The following is a 21,578-nucleotide window of genomic DNA, read 5'->3' as shown; positions in this document are numbered from 1 at the left end:
GCATGCAAGACCAACTCCTATCTACTTAAATAGGGAAAATAGGGAAATTTCAAAAACTGTTTGCCAAACTCACATATCAAATAACATACGGTACTTCACTTAGGCAACAAAACCTGCATAATCTATCTCAAAAGTTGTTTCTTATGCTCAAATAGCATTAAAAAACTTCACAATATATAGTTTTAGCATAGATATCACAATGTGTGTAAAGTAGGGATTGTAGTTGAAAAGTGATCCATATGGACCAGGAACCATGGTTCAAAATGCAAGTTATTCTCCTTTTGAGTCTGTTTTTAGGGCTGCACAATTAATCGCTATTTACATGAAATCGCACTTAAATCGATTTGGCTTATCGCGATTATGAAATCGCAAAGGCTGCGATTATTTTTTATGCGCAGCTTGTCATTGATGTACGGCTCTGTAAACGCTGCTCCATCTGAAAGCACTGTGAGTTTGAGTCACTTATAACGTGCATTTGAAAAAGCAACACACGCCAAACATCTTTCCAAACATGAGAAGCATTTATGAACCTCTTGTCCAACAAAATACAACATTTAATAACATGCTTTTACTCCAAACTCACTTCATAACAACAGTTGAGCATCCTTCTGTGAGATGATGTGGCTCCTTACACAGAATAAGGCAGTCGTGTGTTTATTAGTCATGTTTAATCAATCAAAGCGTTTCAAAATCAAATCAAAATAATTATAAGCCAGAATTATAATATCAGTTTATCCCTAACTGCAAGAGCACATGTCCCGACTGATCAAGCATACGAGAGAAGGTCAAAGCACGGGGCCAGGATGACTAAGGAGCAGATGGCAATACAAGTCTTACTCAAGGTCGCAAGCATAGTGTGACAAACAAATTGTGAATTGAGGAATTTTAAGCAGGGTCTTTCAGTTAATGGTGGACTAACTGTAGAGCCGACATCCCTATCAACTCAATAGGCCTTAATTCAACTCTGTATGCAAAGAGGAGAAAAAAAAAGATACAGTGGATTTATGGCTGATTTCTTAGTCTAGTTCAGGAAAATTTGTCAAATACAACACATACAAAAATCACAGTCTTGTAATCATGCTAATAATGAAAATGCATAACTGATAAAAATCAACCTCTCAATAAATGTGCTAGATAAAACAAGACTTTGGGTGAAATAGATTTACGAGGGAAACAAATCACTCATACGCACATGTACACAATAATATGAAATGTGAGGAAAGGATCATCCAGAGGAAAGGCGACTCACTGTCCCGAAAAAGGGGAAGTCCCTGTTAAAACAGAAGCCATTGGCGCACTTAACACCTCTAAAATGTTTGCCAAGATCCCAGGCGTCTCCTCATAGCCGCTTCCTACACTGGTGCCAGTGGCGTGGCAACACTTCCTATTCCAGACCCTGCTCTACAGGATATCCTGTGTCTCTGGTATCAGCAAACCTCACGTGAGGACCCTATCCAACCTCAACTCTACTCGCAGAGGAACTCAGTTTCTTTGAGTCTTTTTTTTTTTTTTTTTACTATGTTTGGAAACGACTGGCAAGTCTATAATGGCCAGTCTTCCTGAATTTAAGTGACTACACTTGTTCAGACTGCATTCTTCATCTAGATTCATTTCCAAACAAGGAGGCAGTGGTTATTTGAATATAAACAGTTTTGCAGTACTAATAAAATTTTAATGGTTCAGTAAAAGCAAAACTCCATTAAAAATCTTTAATATGCTGTTGTTTACTACCAAAAAATAATTCTGACCTTTCCCTCAGTTCGTAAAGACAACTAAAAATGTTTTTTAAACAAACACCATAGGCAGAAATCTCAGAACCCCCTCTATCTGAGGCTTGTCCCCCCTTAAAATTTCATTAAAATATGTGTATTGTAAATAATATAATGATATATACTTAAAATAATTGTGTAAGTAAAACAATACAATGCAAACGGGGCAACAACAAAAACGGTTTTAAACATTTTGAGTCCCCCCTCCCTTGCCTCACAGTGCTTTGGTCCACTGCCTGCTCCCCTTTTACCTCACCACCCACACACACAGTCCGGTGGGACTGGGAGAGAACAACGTTTTTGAGTAGTTGTGGAACTCCACACTCCAGTAAGTTAATGTAATTTTATTCACTTTAAACATCGGATGAAGTGATTATTTTAATATAGATGATGCGGAGTCATTAATAAATCATGTAAAAAAAAAAAATTGATTGTGTGCTTGTGTACCAATGTACTTTTGTCACCGATGTGGTCTGCTATGTTAGCGATTATAACTTTACCCTTGTTTTATACAGTCTATGCGTTTAGCTTGTTTATACTGTATATCCCTCACACACACACTTACATGCAGCTATTTGGTACTTTTGTAGTGCCTGTCCTGTCAAGCAAGTTTGATTTAAATTACAGCTATTTTTTATTACTACATATAGAACAGTGACCATAGCCTAATAATTTGATTTGTTACAAAATCATTTTATTTCTTTTATATGGAAGCATAGCCATAAACAATATGGTCCGGTTTCACAGACAGAGCTTAGATTAAGCCATCTTAACTAAGTGGCCTTAGTTCAGTTAGGACATTTAGGTAGCTTTTATAAACGTGCCTTAGAAAAAAAAACATTACTGGTGTGCATCTTGAGACAAAAAACAATGGCACTGACATATTTTAATATATGAAACCGTGGATATACGGTTTAACCGGACCACCGCATTAATATGAGACTAACATTGTCTATGAAAAAATTCTAACCTATTTTTCCAACTCCTGTCACGACCGAATAAAGCCAGCGACCGCTTTAAGATTCGCTTTATGCATACAGCTATCAAATCATTTTATAAATGGAGACAAATAAAATAAAGAAAAATTATCTATCAAAGCGCTTTAAAAATGAGCTGCACTGTTTAAAATGGAATTATATTTCCCCATCAATTTCCATTGTAAGTGTACAGCATGTTACTACAAACTAAGGGACGAGTCTCTTTTTTGTGGTAAACGTCAGCAAGCAACAGATGTTGTCTACAGAGTTTAACTTCTAATAAACCAGGAACACTCCTTTAAAGCAGCTGTTGTCTTTAAACTGTGGACTGAAATCTAGTGTAGTTCAGCCTTCGCTTCATTGATCAACATCACAGTTTTTTTCTTCACTGAATCTATTAGCATGACTGAACAGCAAATAATCATTACTTTGTCTTAACCAAGAGGATGTCCTTACAGCACACAATCAAGTAAAGAACTTCCTTGCACTTTATTCAATAAAGCGTCCAAGACATCAAGACCAGACTACAGGACATAATGATCACAACCGTGAGCAGCACACAGAAACAGCCCAGATAAGAGAATTACTCTCATAGCTCGTCTTGGCTCCATTCTCGTCCCCATTAAGAAGGTCTGCTCCCTTGTCATGATAATCCACCAAATGGCCTCCCTTTTCAAGGTCTGCGGAGTGTCTGAGGCCACACTAGTGTATAGGAGAATAGATCAATCATAGATCACATCATAGGACACGTCCGTCAGAACAGCCACTTGCTCAGCCACCTGTTAAGTCTTGCCCTCGTGAGGACATCGACCCCTCGGATCAAACATACTCATCCCTTTTTAAAGGGTCATACAGAACTGAATTGATTGTCTGGAGAGTCCAGGATTATTTGAAGAGGTTTATCAAGTCCTGCTAACTATACAAAGTAACAGCCTCACAGGATCAACTAGGCTCGTTTTTATGATCTGAGATCACACATTACTAAAGTAGACAACAAAACACACCAGCGGGCACCATGATATCAATTTGACGTCAAAAGTTGGTCAAGACTTGATCAAGATATTGTATATCATTTTAAGGTCAGTTTGAAAAGAAAATGTCTTCCAGTGGTAATTAGATGAAAAGAGAAAGTTATACCCACACTGAAATTGGTTTATGTATATGCAGGTCAATATGTTTGACATTCAGTTTACATCAAATCAATGTCAAGGATTGGTTTTGACGTCAATTTGATTTGCATATTTGACCTGTTCCTTGACGTTGATTTTGACATCAATTTGATGTCTTTTCAACATCAATTGCCCACTGGGTAAGTGATTCAAATTGTCTTTTTAGTCTAGTAATAAAAACCCCTCACATTTAAACAAAGCGATATATTAATTTCCTTGAACACCCTCTCGGATATAGACTTGATGCCACAAATCAGACTGGGCTTATGGAAAATGGATCTGCAGACATGGACCTGTTTTACTTCAACTAACCTAATGCTTACTTACCTCTGCCAATCACAACATGTAGACTTCAGAACGTTGGTTAAATTTAGTTTCCACTTGCATACACTCTTAAATATAATAGAAACTTTTTTGTTGGCATATGGTTCCATGATGAACCTTTAATGTCAATGGAACCTTTCCACTGCACTAAAGGTTCCTTGTAATGTAAAGATTCTTTAGATTTTTTAATTACTCTTAACACTCAGAAAGAAAAAAAATGTTCTGTTAAGAGCTTATACTTAAAAAGGTTTTTGAGGAACCCAAAATAGCATAGAAGAGCCATTGCTGTGAAAACCCCTGTTTTGTAAACTTTTTTTTTTTTTTTTAATGTAGCTCACTATATATATATATATATATATATATATATATATATATATATATATATATATATATATATAATAAAATAAATCACCTTTTTAGTCGTCATCATTAACAAAACCAGTGTAACTGCAGCCTGATCATGAGTATTCTTTTTGGCTAAGTGAGCATGTAACATGTTGTATATAACTATATTCTTGTACCTCACAACAACTCTTTTCTTCCTTTTTCTGAGGTTCGGTGGTTATACCGGCAGAAAACAAGCCCCTATGTAGTTTAAAGACCTGCGATAGAGGAATGCAAAGGATGAAGAAAGCTAAAAGCATTTTTACATGCTTGCCATTATGGGGGCAGGCTGCCATGGCTGGGTTACAACTTAGAGAACTAGTGTCCATGGTGCACTGGGGGCTATAAATCAAGAGTGAGGCAGCCAGTGCAGCGACACTTCTGCTCCAGATTTACACACGCTATCTGGGTTTTTACGAGTGCGTTGAGCAAGGAGAGGAGCTTTTGAACTGTTGTGTCATGACTCATGCCACAAGGTGGTTCAAAGACTCACGGGGGAGATGTGAAGAGGCCCACTGTCATGCACCTCCAAAGATCAGTATCTCTGTCTGACATGTCCTAACAGATTTTTCGCCTTTCTTCAATGCAGGCCACACAGCCTGTTTGTGCTAATACAACAACACTAACATTTCCTAACACAAATATAAACTGTATTTTTTTCAAGCATATTTTCTGTCACAGTGTCTTTGTGCCTAAGATTTCTTTTGATCAAAGTGGTAGCAATTTGAAGGTCTGTTTTATGGGTGAGCGGCAATGCTCATTTTTTGTCTGGGTCAATTTATTTATTTAAAAAAATACATTACAAATGTAATTCATACATATAATGACTTAAATTGTACATTTCATGTGGTGCAACCCCAATGAACAATGATATTTATAAATGTTTTGTTTTTTATTCGTAATAAAATCTTACTTTGAAATACATATGAAAAACCTATTTGAAAATAATGATTAAAATGTGTACACTCACATACAATCAAGGTGTAGTTTACTTGATTTTTAATTTTTTTTATTTTTAAAGCTGCAGTCCGTAGCTTTTTTAAGTTAAAAATAATCCAAAATAATTATATTAAAAAAAACTTATTCTGCCAGTGGTCAAAACTATCTGCTTGCCATAGCTAGATTCAAAACGGTTAGCTTGTAATAATGATTTAAATTCCAGTGGTACTGGTGGGTTTCCGCGGGAAATTCGAGCATGTCTTTGCGTCATTACGTCACACCCGTACACATAAAGAAGGAGTTTCGGCTAGCCGGCTATACTGCGCGTGACGAGATGTTTAGATGTATAGGCTTTTCTCGCAGCACTTTACATAATTAAACTTATGGCATCCAGAAAGATCCAAACAACAATCATCAGTGTCAACTGGAGATTCAGCAGTTATAAAACCCAAAAGACTTCGTACTTCGGATTTAAGGTGGCTAGAGAAAGAGAAAGAAACCGTCTCATGCGAACACAAGGATTTAAACATCGGTGGGCCTTTTGAAAAGTGCGTGAACTCCGTGTTTTGAAGGGGTTCAAAACGGAAGAAGAGACGGCTTTTTTCTGCTGAACAAGTAAGACATTTCAATAGTTCAATCGTGTAACAGTACGTTTTCTTAATTCACACAGTTATGGAGTTTCCTTTGTTGTGCCTTTCTCGTTTTGCTATTATGGAGAATATGAATTCTGAACTACACAGGTAACCATAAAACACATTAAATTTAACATTAGTCACGCAATGCTGATGTGATGTCGTTAACATGAACAATTTGAGAACAAAGTAGGCTATAATTTGCACGGTTGCTGTAAATCGCGTTGATTAAATCTAACGAAGCTTATCATGTCGAGCTTTTTCCCCCTTAGTTGGTCAGAACAAAAATGGATGTTACTTACTTGTTCAGAAGACATTTTCTTATGAAAATTCTTATGTTGGTCAAACTTTCAAAAAGTGAATCTGTGATTCTGAATGACAGTATCCACACAGCGCAGTGACTGACAGCACCACTCGCCTCAAAACACTGTGTTCATCCGCGCTGTTTCATGCCGATTTACAACCCACGTAAAGATGATAATTCCGCGAATCACTGCAGTTACAGATTTCGAACAGAGAGATGGCGACAAAGAGGAAAAGCTACGGACTGCAGCTTTAAGTAAAAAATTCATTTTTTTTAAAATGGTATAAACTTTTTTTTAAAACAGCATGAAACCAACATTACTAGAAAAACAAAAATCGAACCACTTGTTTAAAACTTGTCTAGAATTTCTTGTCTTTATCTTGGACACTCTTAAGTTATTTGTCATCGACCCTTATATGTTCGTCTCCCTGCAGAGAAACACAAGCCAATAAAAAACATCCAGGATACATGAAACATCTAAATATATAGCCTACTGTTTTTTGTTTTTTTTGGGTTTTTTTTTACTTAACCACCTTTCTCTCATTTTTCTTTCAGCTAGAGGATTTTAAGCCTGGAAAATGTGTTTGCGGCTCTCGAGGTCTGGAATACATATTAGCTGTGAAATCATTTAGTAAATTTTACGTGTGGTGAGTCTTTGAGTAATTGTATACTGATAGCCCACCTCCAGTGTGACATTTTTAATTCACCCTCATTCGGTCATGCACACAGACAGACAGTGCGCTTAGAAGATCACATAAACAATTCATAAGTGTGTTCACTTTACATTAATTGTTTCCATTTATTGGACCTGTCAGGTTCATCAAATCATCTCATCTTATCCATTACTCAAACTCTGCAGCGTATAAAAGGAAATCCAGTTTGGATTAGGATCAGTAGCGGCTCCTGACCGTAAATTTAGGCCAGATTCTGGGTCTGAGCCTCTGAGGGCTAGCTAATGATAAACATTTAGCTAATATTCTAATCGCTGAACACATGCAGAACACTTTTGGCAGATGTTGCGTTATTTAGCCTGAGGGTGGCGCTCTAACGTTGATTGACAGACAGTAAGTAGTACCATAGACTGTAAAAGGTAAGTACACATAACACACGCATAGAATGCCATCTTAGAACTGCCTTAATGTAGCATTTGTTGCCTCCGAATGATGTTTTAGAGAGTATTACAAATTGTGGAGGAATTCCGGCAACAAAAAGAAAGTCATGTCTATTCTCAGGACAAACATAAAACAAACAGAACAGAACTATATAAAGGCTATTCACATGAGAACGTTTAACCTAAACGATTTATACTTTCATTAATTTGATACACTCATAGGAAGACCAGACTTGCCTGCCAGCTAACGTTAGTTACTGACCTGACGCAGAAGATACAGCTGAAGCGGATTGATATCGTCTTGGTCTGGAGCGAGCGAGGTTTACGCAAGACAACGGCAGTTTGAATTCTGCACCACCCTTCGCAGGGAGTTTGATTGACAAGGCATTCTGACCAATCAAAATCCGCCGAATCCACCATTTTTTCCGTTAAAGCAGTCAGGAGAGTTAGTAGATTAACATCGGTGGATTTGAACCTGATAAACTGTGACGTCTTTCCGCGGTTGAAACAACATTCCTTCTGAAGTTCATTCATGTTTATTTGACCAATAAATTAAGTAGAAGGAAGAGATGATCGGTTCACCAGCAACTTTAACTGACAGCTTTTATCTGTCACGACACATTAAAGAGCCACAAAAGGGACCAAATTTGAAGATTGAGACTTTGTTTCATATCAAAAGTAACCTAGTCTGTCCTGTCTGTCTGCGTTGTCAGTATCCTCTTTGCTCAGCGATGTATTTTTCACTACGTGAGAACATGATGTGCGGCATGGCTTGTCGGACATAGCAACAGTAACTAAAGGGGGCGGGTCTTTGCGAGCGCGCTGCAGTTCCATTTTTCACCACAGATTTAGGCTACATCAGATAATTGTGGGGCGCTGTAAAGCTGGGCAGGGCTCATGCACCCGCTGCCCCACTTAGTACATAAATACATGTCTGCCGAAGCCATGCGCTAATTTTTAAAGTAAAACCAGGTTACTTTTGCTCTCGGGGTGGGGTCCCCCTACAGTTGGGAAACAGTATTGTCCTCTAGACCTCTACTACTGTCGTAAACTCTGTCATCCTACATGCACGAGCAATTGTTGACAACCATGATAGCCCTGAACACTGTAGGAGGAGGTCACATGCAGGTGTTCTGCTTGCGTCGCGTGTGAAATGTCTTCATCCCAGGTACAGTGGCATATATTTCAGCATGTCATATGAATATAATTTCATGGGTTTTATTTTTTTTCTAACGACAAATGATCGCGATGATCACGTTTACAAGCCAGCGTCATTATAGTAGCCTAGTAACTGAATCTATATGATACTTCAATGCAATGTTTGAGTGGTAGATAATAACCATATATCGTCAATATTATAATATCGATTTGCATTATAGCTTGAGGCAAGACAAATAAAGAAATATCACAGACATGTTAGGTATCCTAAAATATGATTTTGTACATCTTATATATTTACTTGCAAGAATGTAGCCCCTACCAAACTTGTGCACGCCGTTTAGACATAGGCTTTCATTAGATTTTTTTTTTTTGCCAAGTCCGCATCGGTCGGGCCCCCCTCCTCCTCCTTCAGCTCACGCCAGCGAGAAAATGTTGGCCCAATGTTGATCCTCGTTCTGCCTTTAACGCGATCACTTTCTCTTTTTCTCTTTTTGCTTTGCTCCGATAAAACCTTTGCTTTCTTGTTTTTCTGTGCTGCTTCGACCATGACTATTTGGCTCGCACGTCCGATTTTAAGGAAGTGGGGGTGGTGGTGGAAGTGACGTATATGCCGTAAAGCAGTCGAATTTTGTAGTTCTCTTTTTTCGCCGGTTACTACCCGAAACCCGAAGTTTAAAAGTACGATTAAAAACGCTACAGACCCCGTCAGGCTATGGCAGACATGTCATTCAACCTATTGTAAGTCGATGTACCATCACAAGGGACGTGGAAGTATATTATGAAGGTTGAAAAGTTACCTGGTGTTACTTTAATATATCCTGCTCACTTTACGACTTAAAACGGTTTAGAAAATCTGAAAAATATTTGTTGCAGAAGGCTGATACATTTACAATGTATTATTGATTCAGCTTATAGAGGTCTATGTTTTAAATGAATATTTTGCGAGGTATGCAAAAACATGCTTACGATGACTGAGCAGAAGCCTGAGTGGTCATTTACCTGCCTTTTAGCAAATCAGTAGGACTATTTGATGAATCTTACAACCCCTAATTAATATTCATAAGTCCGTCCATATACACATAACATACAACACCACATATTTGATGCAAAACTCAATCTTATATGATATAAATACGATAAAGTGACAAGATAATGTGAAAAATGTGAACATACATGCCTAATGCCCTTCACCATAGCCATGCTTCAGATCAAGTAAGGCATAGTAATGCTCACTTTCAAATGAAATCCCCCCCTAAAAAAAGTTCCATCTAACTGTGGACTGGATGTGGATATGACTTTCCCCCTTCCTGCTATTGGGGTTTGCAGAGCTTATCCAGATGTTATTCCATTCCCTGAAAAACTGCTTACGGGTGACAAAGGGTGCAGCAAAGCTGCCATGACTTTATGTGACAGAGGTCGATGCTGGACTTGAGAAGAGCCTAAAACACCACCAGCTACTAGTGTAGAAAAAAAAAATCATGTTCCGATAGGAAACAAGAAACCTGTGTCTCATCTGACTGCATGGTCAAGTACAAAACCTTGTCCACTTTTTCCCTTAAAAAATGTCATCCTCTCTCTCCCTCGCTTTCTCCCGGCAGCCAGACCCCATTAACGCTGGCCGTTAAATAATGACAGAGACCCGGCGCCGTGGCTGGCACACTGTCAAAGTGAGGAGAGAAGGCCAGATCAGCTTGTTTAATTTACCTTCACCCATCTGTCTTCCGCTGCACAGCCCATGAGCAAGAGTCACTCGCTTCCCCGTCCGCAATGGCACACTCGCAATTCCTACATCAGTTACATGCCTAAAAGGAAAACGTCCAACTCTATCGCAATTATATGTCATAAATGCCAAGCTTTGGTACATATGTAAAAACACAAAGTGAGTGTGTCACGGACTATCAGCACATGTTTCTCCTGAAATCATTCCGGTCATTAGAACCGAGCGTGTCCTCGGATTGCATTGCCCAAGGCTGCATGTGATGCCACTCATCTGGCAACTGTGTTCAAAACAAAGATATGTTGCCTAGCTGAAAAGAATGTTTTACAAAGGAAATCGTGACTGACAGGAAATAAACACACCTACTTCCTGCTTCTCTATCTGAAGGTTTAGTCATCAGTGTCTTGTCCTTGTCTGGGGATGTTTTAGTAACATTGCAGACATGCGAGCAAAGCCTGGGTGGCCGATTCTTTCAAATATACAAATGGATAGGCAGACTCTTCTGTTCAACAGCTGGATAAAGCACACCAAAACGGGTCTCGAGTTGTGTATTTGAAAATTTGAAACTAATTTTTTTTTGAAAACAACATTTATGGCGCAATGAAACGCAAGGGACAAAGACTTTCACCTGCATGTGTATGGCTGTAGCAGTGGTGCTTTCAAGGGTTTTACGGTGCAAACTGTCTAACAGCTAAAGCTAACTAACTAATTAAAGCAACACAGATAAACATAATTTAAAAACAAACAAAACACTGAAACTAGCTGTCTATCACGATTCACTCCCACAGTCACGAAACATGCTTCAACTGAGGACTTATACTTAAACAATAAGAGATGTTTTTTCTGCAACATAAGTTGTAAAGCAGTACTACGAATATTGTTGGTAATTGTAAAATACTTGTTCCTCATTTATAAATCAATTTGAATAAACGTGTCTGCTAAATGACTAAATGGGCAAGGGGAAATTAATTGAAGGGGAAATGAAAATTAGTATCCTATAGACCTAGAAACATGGACCGAAATGCTGAATCTGGTCTCATGCCAACAAATGAACATATGTAAAGAATACACGCGAGCATAAACAGAGACAAAGCCACTGGCGGAGTATAGAAGACAGGTTGTCTGTTTACCAAACAGACAGTAAAAGAGCTAAACAAATTACAATGTTCCATTTCAAAAAAGGTCAGCAACTTTCATCACCCTTACATTGCCTGCAAATCTGGTAAAAATTCACCTAAGTCACAAATCCCATTCTCACCTTTTCCACCACAATGAAATGAACTGGACCACAAAAGAAGCAGCTCTGCCAGGAGTCTCTGAGCAGTGTGAGATTCCAAAATATCTAAATCAAGAAGATGAAAAATTGTGACCAGAAACTAGACAAAATAAGAAAGAAGCCAAAGTACTGTGGCCTGAGCACCGGGCAGCGGCAAAGTACTTCTAGTAATTCTGTATGGAAAACCTACAGCAAACAAAACAATAGACTGAAGTAAACAGCTGTCAGCTTTTACATGTTGCATGAGTTTTGAACTTACATGGGCTCAAGGACAGATTTCTGCTTCTTTTGTCATATGACCGCCTTATTTTCTTTACGATTTACGAGGTCAAAGTCTTTTATTTTCAGCTGTACTTTTTCGGATTTGTCAAAAGATCAGTATCAGAGTGACTCACACTCAGTATGTTGTTGGAAAATGAGCACATGATTGCACAAAAAACTCAAATAAAAATGTCTTAACCATTGCAACTCCATTTGATCAATCAAATGTATAGGTTTTCTCTGGTTGACTATATTAAGAGCTTTTTTACTGTAGAAAAAAAATCATTCTCTCATTGTAAGCATCAAAATGTGTTTATCTATATGTATCTGTCACTGTATTGACACCCTACAGCATCTCTCATTGTTTATATATATATGATTCTGATTTTTATTGATGTCAAATTGTTTGGAAGTTTGCAACTCAGAATTCTTCTTTGCATGAAATTATACCCTATCCAACACATAAACACTGACGAACGCACATGGAGCGCATCTATCACGCATCTATCTTTCTAGACTTTCCTGTAGCTCAAACAGTAGAGCGTTGGTGCTTGTAACACCAAGATCATGGGTTCGAGTCCCAGGGAAACCAAGAATTGATAAGAATGTAAATGTGTACCTTGAATTGCAATGCAAGTCGCTTTGGATAAAAGCATAAATGTAAATTTAAGATCAAATATGGTAAATGGAAGCTAAAACATGCATGCATGTTTCAAGAATCAATAAGGTTTGTTTTCATGGGTCAAACACACCTTTTGAGCTTCTGTTTAACATATTTGATATGCTCTGTGTATATGCATTCACCAATCTTACACTGCAAGATGTACATATACAAAAATATGCGAAAAACAGAAAGATTTACTGGTCATTTTCTGCCAGGATATTATTATTATAAGTTTATGAACATTTCCATTAACCCTATTATACAACACTCCTTCATATTAAAGTCACCATGAAATCAAAATGGACTATTCTTATGTTTAGATGGAATATTGTACTATTTATTATAGGTGATTTATCGGTGTATATCTTTTTTTTAATACATGTGCCCTCGTAAGCTTTCATCAAAATAGCTTCCCCTCATCCTGACTTTAACACAGTACTTTAGTCCCGATTTCTACTGACTTTTCTTGTCGAGGTAAATAAAAACCTAAAATATAATCTGTTCATCATTCAAAGCAACCATGTTCTTTACGCTCAATTCTTATGGATCATTTATCAAATGTACTGCATTTAGTTTAAAAATGTTGATTACATAGTCTTTACATGGATGGGCAATCTTCATTTGTGTTCCAAAAATGAACGAATGTCTTATGGGTTTGAAACGACATGAGGTTGAGTAAATGAAAGAATTTTCATTTTTGTGTGAACTAAAGACAGGGATCCAAAATACCTAATCATCAGTTCCATCAATATACAATATTGCAGACAATTTGAAATGATTAATGAGAGAGAACGCTAAAATCAATCCACTGGAGAGAGAGAGGGAGGTAAAATAGAGAACTGGAAAGAGGAGCGGCGCCGTCAACTAGTCATATCCAGCAGTGTGAAAAAGCAGATTTCTGAAAAAATGGCAAGGACGACAGCATTGGATAGCACCCTGATTCAGTCAGCTTTGTGTTCCCCTCCCTGCTATTTCGGAACGACAGAGGACATTTGAGAGCCCTGGTGGAAGGTTAGAGACAAACACAACAGGAGGTGATACCTTGAGCACGCTTTCATGAACGGAAAAATCGAAATGTCAGGCTTTGTAGCATATGTCTCTGCAAACGACGTGCATGAAAGTGGCAGTGCTTTGAGGAAGCAAATATCGTACCCATTCCTCTTTCTATTGCAGACAGATGGTCGAGGAACTTCCCATTTAACTGCGAAAACAGAACTAACCGAAAACACTTCGCTTCTTACACCATATGCTGAATAGTTTCAATGCATCACAAGCATGACTCATTTCAGCCGTTAATCCAACAGTACACAAAGTGAATCGAGTGCCTAATATTAGTACTCCATATTGCAGTCTGGGCGATGGGGCAGGGCTACACGTGTTGCTCCGCCCACATCCAATTTCATTGGTTTATAATAAAGCAAACCTTATTGACGAAGACGCTTGAAGCCTGAGCATGCGCATTCCTTTGTGTACGATTTTGTGAATGATTTGGCCATATTACAGAAATATTAAGTGCTAAATCTAGAATCGTATCTTATTGTTTATAGCATGGTAATTTTAGTTAGGATATATTGGCTAATGTTTTACTGTACTTAAGACACAGAATAGTTATTGTTTAAAAACGAATGCTTTCATGACGGCACCTCCAGGTTCTTCAGGCTTAATAGAGCGGTTTCATTAGCACTTTAATCATTTCCATCAGGATTGGTGGATCAGCACAAAGTCTGGATTTTACGCAAATGATCATAATTCACTCATGTATTTCAGTGAGACATCAGATTTTACATTTTAAAGCACAACCGTTTTTTTTTTGTTTTTTTAATAATATGATTTGATCAATGCTTCACTTGCATTACTTTGTGCAAAGTGCTAATAAAATGTTTTCATGGCAAACTCCTTTTGTTTCCTTGTTTATCTCCTAATAAAATATTTGGGTCTATATACTGGTTCTGTATGTTATAGTTTTTAAAGGTTCCTATTTTACAGTAAATACATGTCAACGGGATAACATGTATATCTGTGGCATCAGGTATTAAAAATCCAATTATAAAACAGATAGTTCCGGTCCTTGATTCTGATTGGTTGAGCCGCGTTTGAAGCCGTTGTAAATTACTCAACAAACATACACCTGTGACTGCATTACATTAGTATTACTGCGCAACTACCGTTTGTGATTCTTTGTTGCTGCATGTGTTGCTTGGCAACCTCTTTGGAACTACATTGCTTGACGGAGGAATAAATGTGTTATAACGTTATATTTTTTGTTGCTGATGTTTATTTTATGAATAAAAAAAATATTAAAATGAATATTTTTATGGAGTAACCGTTTTATAAAAGCAATAAGACCCTTGAAGCCGTGTTTTACAGTGAATTTAGAACAGCTACGGGGCGTTGTTAGGCACGACGCGGACCGGTTGGCGGGGCTTATTGCTTATGTTATATAACCTGCTTATGTATGGGATGAAATTACCAATTAGGCCTATAGCCTACATAGGTTCTTTTTAAACGAGCCATAAAACTAGTTAATTTGTAGGCTACATAAATTTACAATTAAAAAATAAATAATACACAGAGGGAAGAAAAATACTATGGAAGTCAATGGTACCCAACTGTTTGGTTACTGACAATCTTCAAAATATCTTCTTTTGTGTTCTGCAGAAGAAAGAAATTCATACAGGTTTTGAATAATTTGAGGGTGAGTAAATGATGATAGAATTTTCATATTTGGGTGAACTATCCCTTTAATTAAAATTTTGGGGTGAACTATCACTTTAAATAGCAGATTCGGGCAGGTGAACAGATACTTTGCTTGCTCAGTATTCAGATATTGCATGTTGACCGAAATGCAGTAGCCTATTTCAAATGAGTTCATCCAAGCAGGAAATTACTTATATAGAGGCATACATTTGTTCCTTTTGTTTGTAGAACGAAGTGACCCAGTTAAATACACTTACATCATGCTCAACATGGTATGCCTATATAGGCAAATATATAATATGAATAAGATTTTTAATGAATAAAGTCGACGCACGACGAAATTCAATTCATTCAATGCAGGACGCTCGGATAGTGCAGCGTATCCGTGTTTGCATGAAATACTTTCTGCAAAAGCTCTCAATGACACATTGCTCATTCAGGTAAGAGAACAATACAGCGCATTTTATTACGTAGCAGCCGCAGACCGGTCATTATTACCCCCGTATGCGGTTTCGATCAAACTCAACGGGCAGCTTTACAGTTAAGTAGCACACCGCATCTGAGCGCCGAAGGACGCGCCTATTCACTGCTCCACATCTGTCAAGACGCTATTAATGTGGCTACCTGTCAGCCAAGCAATTGTATTGTCACGTAAATAGAGAGCGCCAATACCTGTTGACTCCTCCTACCGCTGTGTTGGTTGGTGGAAGTTGAACCCAGAGACGCTTTAATTTCTCTCCCGAATGTCGTTCTTCTTCTCAGCCGGTGAGCTGTTCTGCTGAACGTGTAGAGGAATTTCGTTTCGGCGGGTGGTATTGTCCGCACCGACAGTTCAAAGAAGCGAGAGCACTGATGTAGCCTAGGCTACATTCGCAGGGCGGCAGAGGAATGATGCACTGCAAGGAACTGACAAGCAGCCATTGCGGTCACGTGTGAGCTGGTGAAACCGAACACCGGCCAGCCTCCGCCGCCGTCTCCTCCCATTCTCCCCTTCCGCGGTGTCACTTCAGGGCACGATACCACTGAACACAAGCTCAGCTGGTACTCGCCTTTATGTAACCACTGCGCGTTATGCAGGAAGTTTAGTGCTTTTGCATTATGACAAAGCTGTGTTTCAGGTCACTAAAACACTTATAAACAGCTCGAAGTTCTTAGAGTGTAATAAATTAAAAGGTGTTTCAGGATTGGGCATCTTCCTGACAAATTGAGGAAGGTTCGGTGGCCTACACTAAAACCGCCAAACATTTTGCATTTCAATTGAACAATTTGTGTTGTGGGTTTGGGAATGAGTGAATGGTGAGGAAAAATAGCACAAAACCCATCACACCTATGATTCAATTAATGATAATTGGCATGTAAACTTGATTGAAGAGATTTGTCTCAAATTTATCAGTGGTAAATTTAGCAATGGTTCTCAACCGGCGACCAGGGCCCGTTTGAGGGCTTTAGCAAACTTCCAAGGGGGCCTCAAGATGACTTTAAGAAGTCAAAACTCGAGATATTTCTTATTTTAATTCACCCTCTCAACAACAGTCTTGAAAAAGTCTAATTATAAAAGTGTGATTTCTGAAGAAGTCATGTAACTTAATAAAATGAATTAAGAAATTATCAATTACATTTTTTTATAATTAATTTACATTTTTCCCTAGATAAGCCAAGCTCTACATTATTTTAGGGGGTAGAAATTGTGAGTACAATATATATAGCTATTAAATCATGAACAACAGGAAAAGTCATTGGGCCTTTGAGTATTGTTGTTGACAAAATGTTGAGAACCACTGGTTTATTTCACTTAACGATCTTAATCTGAGTAATTCCTTATTGTGATTACTGGGAATAATCAGACTATTGGTGTAGGCCTATGTAATTGTCTACTCAAAGAATTTAAATTAAGTGATACAGCACCAACATATATCAAATATCATAGATAATATACTGTAAATCATGTTGCATGTCTCCAGTTGCTTTTTTCATGTTTAAAATAAAATAAAATTTATTTACAAAAATAATTGATTACTATGATTTTTCCTCATATTTAAATATCTGCTGGCCATTGCATCAGAAGAAGCTCATCTAAACTCGTGTAAACTCCTATCTGTCTAAAAAAAATGGTATTGTTAAAAATATATTATTGATAAGCATCAGATGTGTGAAGAAAAAAACAGCGACGTTTTGATGGAAAAGGGGTATGAGGAATGTACAAAATGGAATCAATAAGTTCCTACAAGAACTCTTGACACAGTCAACGAGATTGTCCACTTGCCACAAATCATAAAGGAAAGGCTTTGAGGTGCTTCAAATATATATGCTGAAGTTTTTTTAAGTGCACAGTAGAATATTTGAGACCTCTTTGAGTGCCTAGAGTTGCTGCCAGTGTGTCAGTCTGAAAACCCTAGAAAGTATCTTTTCGTTTTTACAGTGTACAATATTGATGTTAAAGGTTCCAGAAGGCTTTAAGCAACATTTGCATTGCCGTCCTTTGTGGTCTCAGAACAGATGTGTCAACATCGTGACGTGCACTGTGTGAAAAACAGCTGCAAGCACCGTTGATATTGTGATGATTTCTTGAATTTACTCAAGCGCTGAGCATCCACACTCTTAAGACCTTTTACCACTTTACTGTGACGACAAGGACACCGTTTCTCAGTTGCAAAAGCTCTTCTTTTGCAACCATGCATTTAAAACAGAAGAGAAGCCATCCACATGCAACACTAATATCAGATCCTAGGGCCCAGTAGGTTGAGAGCCCATTTTAAACAGCCTAAACCAGGTGAGACCATGCAGCACAGACCTGTTGAATCTATTTTTCCCTCAACAGGGAGGTGTCGTCAGTTTGTCTGCCCTCATCTTGTTTACGTGAGCTAATTCTAGGAGCAGCCTTTGCCTCTACTTGTTTGCTACCCATCATATAATATGACTGCCCGGTCTGAGTGACCCCTCTTGGTATCCCTCAGTGTGTGTTTGCAAATAGTACAACTGCTGAAAGAATGCCAAGACCTTTTGCCTATATGGCCCATCACCTTGCAAATGAGGGAACGTCCCATTTACAGAAGAGAAAAATAAACTAGATGGAGTCATGTCACATGTGGTTTGCTTGGCCTACGGGCTTCAATAGCTGTTCAAATGACTCATAATCCCCTTCTTTAAAAAAAAAATACAATGTGAGATTTGAGGGGAAAATCTCTTTTTTCTTGGTTCTATATTTAGAAACGCATGCCTAAGATTAAATATAGGTTTCAGAGTGCTCATAATCAGATCAATCTCTCCCATCTCTCCGGAAATATATAGAAACAATGGATTTTACCCAGGTTTGACAAAGTCTTTTCCTGATTATGCAAACTTATGGTCTTGGGTTGATGTTTTGCCGTTTTTATTGCTGTGTTACTTCATGTTGTGAATCCTAGCAGTGTTTCTCAACTTCATTCCCGGGGACCCACCTCCCAGAATGTTTTAGATGTCTCAAACATTAAAGTAGCTGATTCAGCTGATCAGCTGCTTAGTGTCCCCATTACTGGAGCTGAGAAGCACAGGTATAATGGAACCGATGATGCCTATGTGAAGTGACCTTTTAAAATAGGGGTCTTCAATCTTTTCAGGCCAAAGACCCAGAGCAGGGCCCCCCCTGTTATATAAAACCGAGCTTTGCTTTTTAAATCTACAAACGTGTATAGAATCATATTAATGTACAGTATTTACTGTAGTGGCCAAAAGTGATGTGCGGGGGGGATATTTTCACAATATTTTCTTTTAATGACATTTCAGGGTCTATTAAACAGTCAAGTCATTTGGGAACAAGTATATACTAAACTTGTTTAAGGTATTAAAATGACAAACTTATTTGGCCAGAAAGGCAAACTCCAGCATTGAAATATGGATTTTATTGTATAATGCAAAAAAAGGCATAGAAAAACAAGAAGCTAATGAAATAGCGCATTGACTACAGTGTAATTAGTTATTCATTTTGTTGGTTCTCCCTTGTTTTTGATCATAGCAGCCATGTCCTGGGCATTGACACACTCAACTTTGTGACATGCTTAACTTTTTTCCAATCCTCCTTAAGTTCTTCCCAAAGTTGAGTTTCATCGGAAGACCTGCAGGACTTATCACAACTCAAGTTTATAATTTCCCAAAGCTTTTCAATGGCTTTAAGGTCAGGGGACTGAGGAGGCCACTTAAAGACTTCAAAATGCTGAGCATGAACTCTTTCATTGCATTGCAACTTTTTTGAATGCCCTGTGTGTTTGGGATCATTATCATGTTGCAAAATACACATTTGATCTCTAAAAAGATCCTCCATTCTTGGCTACATTGTGTTCACCAGGATTTCCAAACTCTGTAGATCCTTCCAACACTTGCGGCATACATGCCTCCCCAATACCATTATGTTTCTGCTGCTTAATGGTGTCATGCATGCATTTGGTAAAACACTCCAGTCGTCTCCTACTGACACCATCCAATGGTAGGTTGTTCAATTTTGACTTGTTCGACTCCAATCTTCCACACTCCATATGTTCTTTGGCAAATGCAAAGTGTTTTTTTGCAGTAGATAAAACGAATAAATGGTTTCTTTACTGGAACACAACCTGTCAATCCAGCCTCTTGTAGCCGTTGGCTAACAGTTCAAGATGAAATTGGAGGTTGGAGGTCTCATCCAGGTCTTTAGAAGCTGTTTTGAGGTGGTTCCACATTCCTGTCAAAATGCTCACTAGTCCAGCCACAGCACTTTACATTCTGAATTGCAGTGATCTCACTGGACATTGTGACCATTCCAACGCTATCTCACGACCAATTCATACGAATTCTTACGAGTGATTTAAAGGTGGCTAATTCGTACTAATTCATACGACCTCACTCGTACGAATTCGTACGATTTGTCTAAACCCACGTGATGGGTAGGTTTAGGGGCGGGGTCAGGGGTAGTTCATTCGTACGAATTCATACGAATTTGGTAACTCGTAAAATATGTACGAATTAGCAAAAATCGTACGAATTTGTACGAGTGTGGTCGTATGAATTCGTACGAATTGCCGTGAGATCGGGCTGGACCATTCACATATCTAAAGTAATGAATGATTGAAAGAACAGCCTTCATACAACTGAAAAGAGTGTTACATTGAAATGATCTGCACAATGGAAGCCCTGGTTTGATTTTGGCTGATATTTCTGCCTGAATCTGTTTAACATACAGTATAAGAATCATGAAAATAAGTGAATAAATAGGGTTTCCTTACCACACCCCTGGAATGAAATACCAGGACTTGGGTTGAGTGAACGTGTCATTTTGTGTCATTGTTTAATTGCGTACGGTTTAAATTGCATGGCCTTTGTATCGCATCTAGAGCGAACACCTAAAACCCTTCTGTGTTTTGACGGGTCACAAGACTTGACCAGAGGAAATGAGCTGGGAACGCAAGCCTGTGAAGATCCTATCAGAGGGTGGGAAAGAACTAGCGCCATTTAGCATCCCACCACTTCAAAGAGGACTGATCCACACACGCATGGGTACGCAAAGACAGGCAAGGATAGTCACAGATCCCCAAACGAGTATATAGTCTTCTCTGCCACCCTCACACCATCTCATCTCGAGCCTTCAAAAAGCTAACAGTTTAATTTTCTCAAATGCACTCTTTGAAAACTTCCAGCCCTGGACAGCAAAATCTGCTTCATGGGGTTTAGCCTGTCTGAAAACATGTGGTAAGCCTTGTGGAATGTTTTAAATGACTCCCAGATGCAGGCAATGAACGTGCTTAACCCTTAGCATCTATGCAGAGCAGTCAGGTTTACTTTTATTTTAAGTGGATGTGTTATTGTGCTTTTATATCTCCTCTATTTTCCTTGCCAACCGCCAGAGATCAAGCTCTATCCATCCATCCATCCATCCATCCATCCATCCATCCATCCATCCATCCATCCGTCTGTACTGTGATATAGAATGTCATCATTGTTGTAATGGGCTCTTTCAAATCTTTGTCAGCTCTCTTTAATAACATTATATAAATATTCACGCTGATTGAACTTGATTGAACTTTGATTGTTACTTGATTGAAATGTTATTTCAAGTCAATTTAATTTAAACAATCGTGTTTGAACAACAAATTGGTATTAAATCAAATTGAATTGTTTGAATAAAATGAACCGCATCAAAACAAGAATTTTTATGAGTGTATAGATTTGATGCGGTTCAAAAAAGTAG

The 21,578-nt window shown here is 38.2% G+C and overlaps 1 long non-coding RNA gene across 1 annotated transcript in view; it reads right to left on the bottom strand.

The window, feature by feature from the left end:
- LOC130088442 (uncharacterized) overlaps positions 1 to 16,403 on the bottom strand; it is a 46,186-nt gene extending 29,783 nt beyond the window's left edge. Inside the window, exon 1 of the long non-coding RNA XR_008807465.1 lies at positions 16,058 to 16,403. This is a non-coding gene — a long non-coding RNA (uncharacterized LOC130088442). The remainder of the gene's footprint in view (positions 1 to 16,057) is intronic.
- Positions 16,404 to 21,578: the final 5,175 nt, after the last annotated feature.

The sequence above is a fragment of the Rhinichthys klamathensis genome, unplaced genomic scaffold, assembly GCF_029890125.1.
Source record: "Rhinichthys klamathensis goyatoka isolate OS25496 unplaced genomic scaffold, OSU_Roscu_1.1 h1tg000119l_1, whole genome shotgun sequence".
NCBI classification, from domain to species: domain Eukaryota; kingdom Metazoa; phylum Chordata; class Actinopteri; order Cypriniformes; family Leuciscidae; genus Rhinichthys; species Rhinichthys klamathensis.
This window is presented reverse-complemented; position numbering and strand designations above follow the sequence as displayed.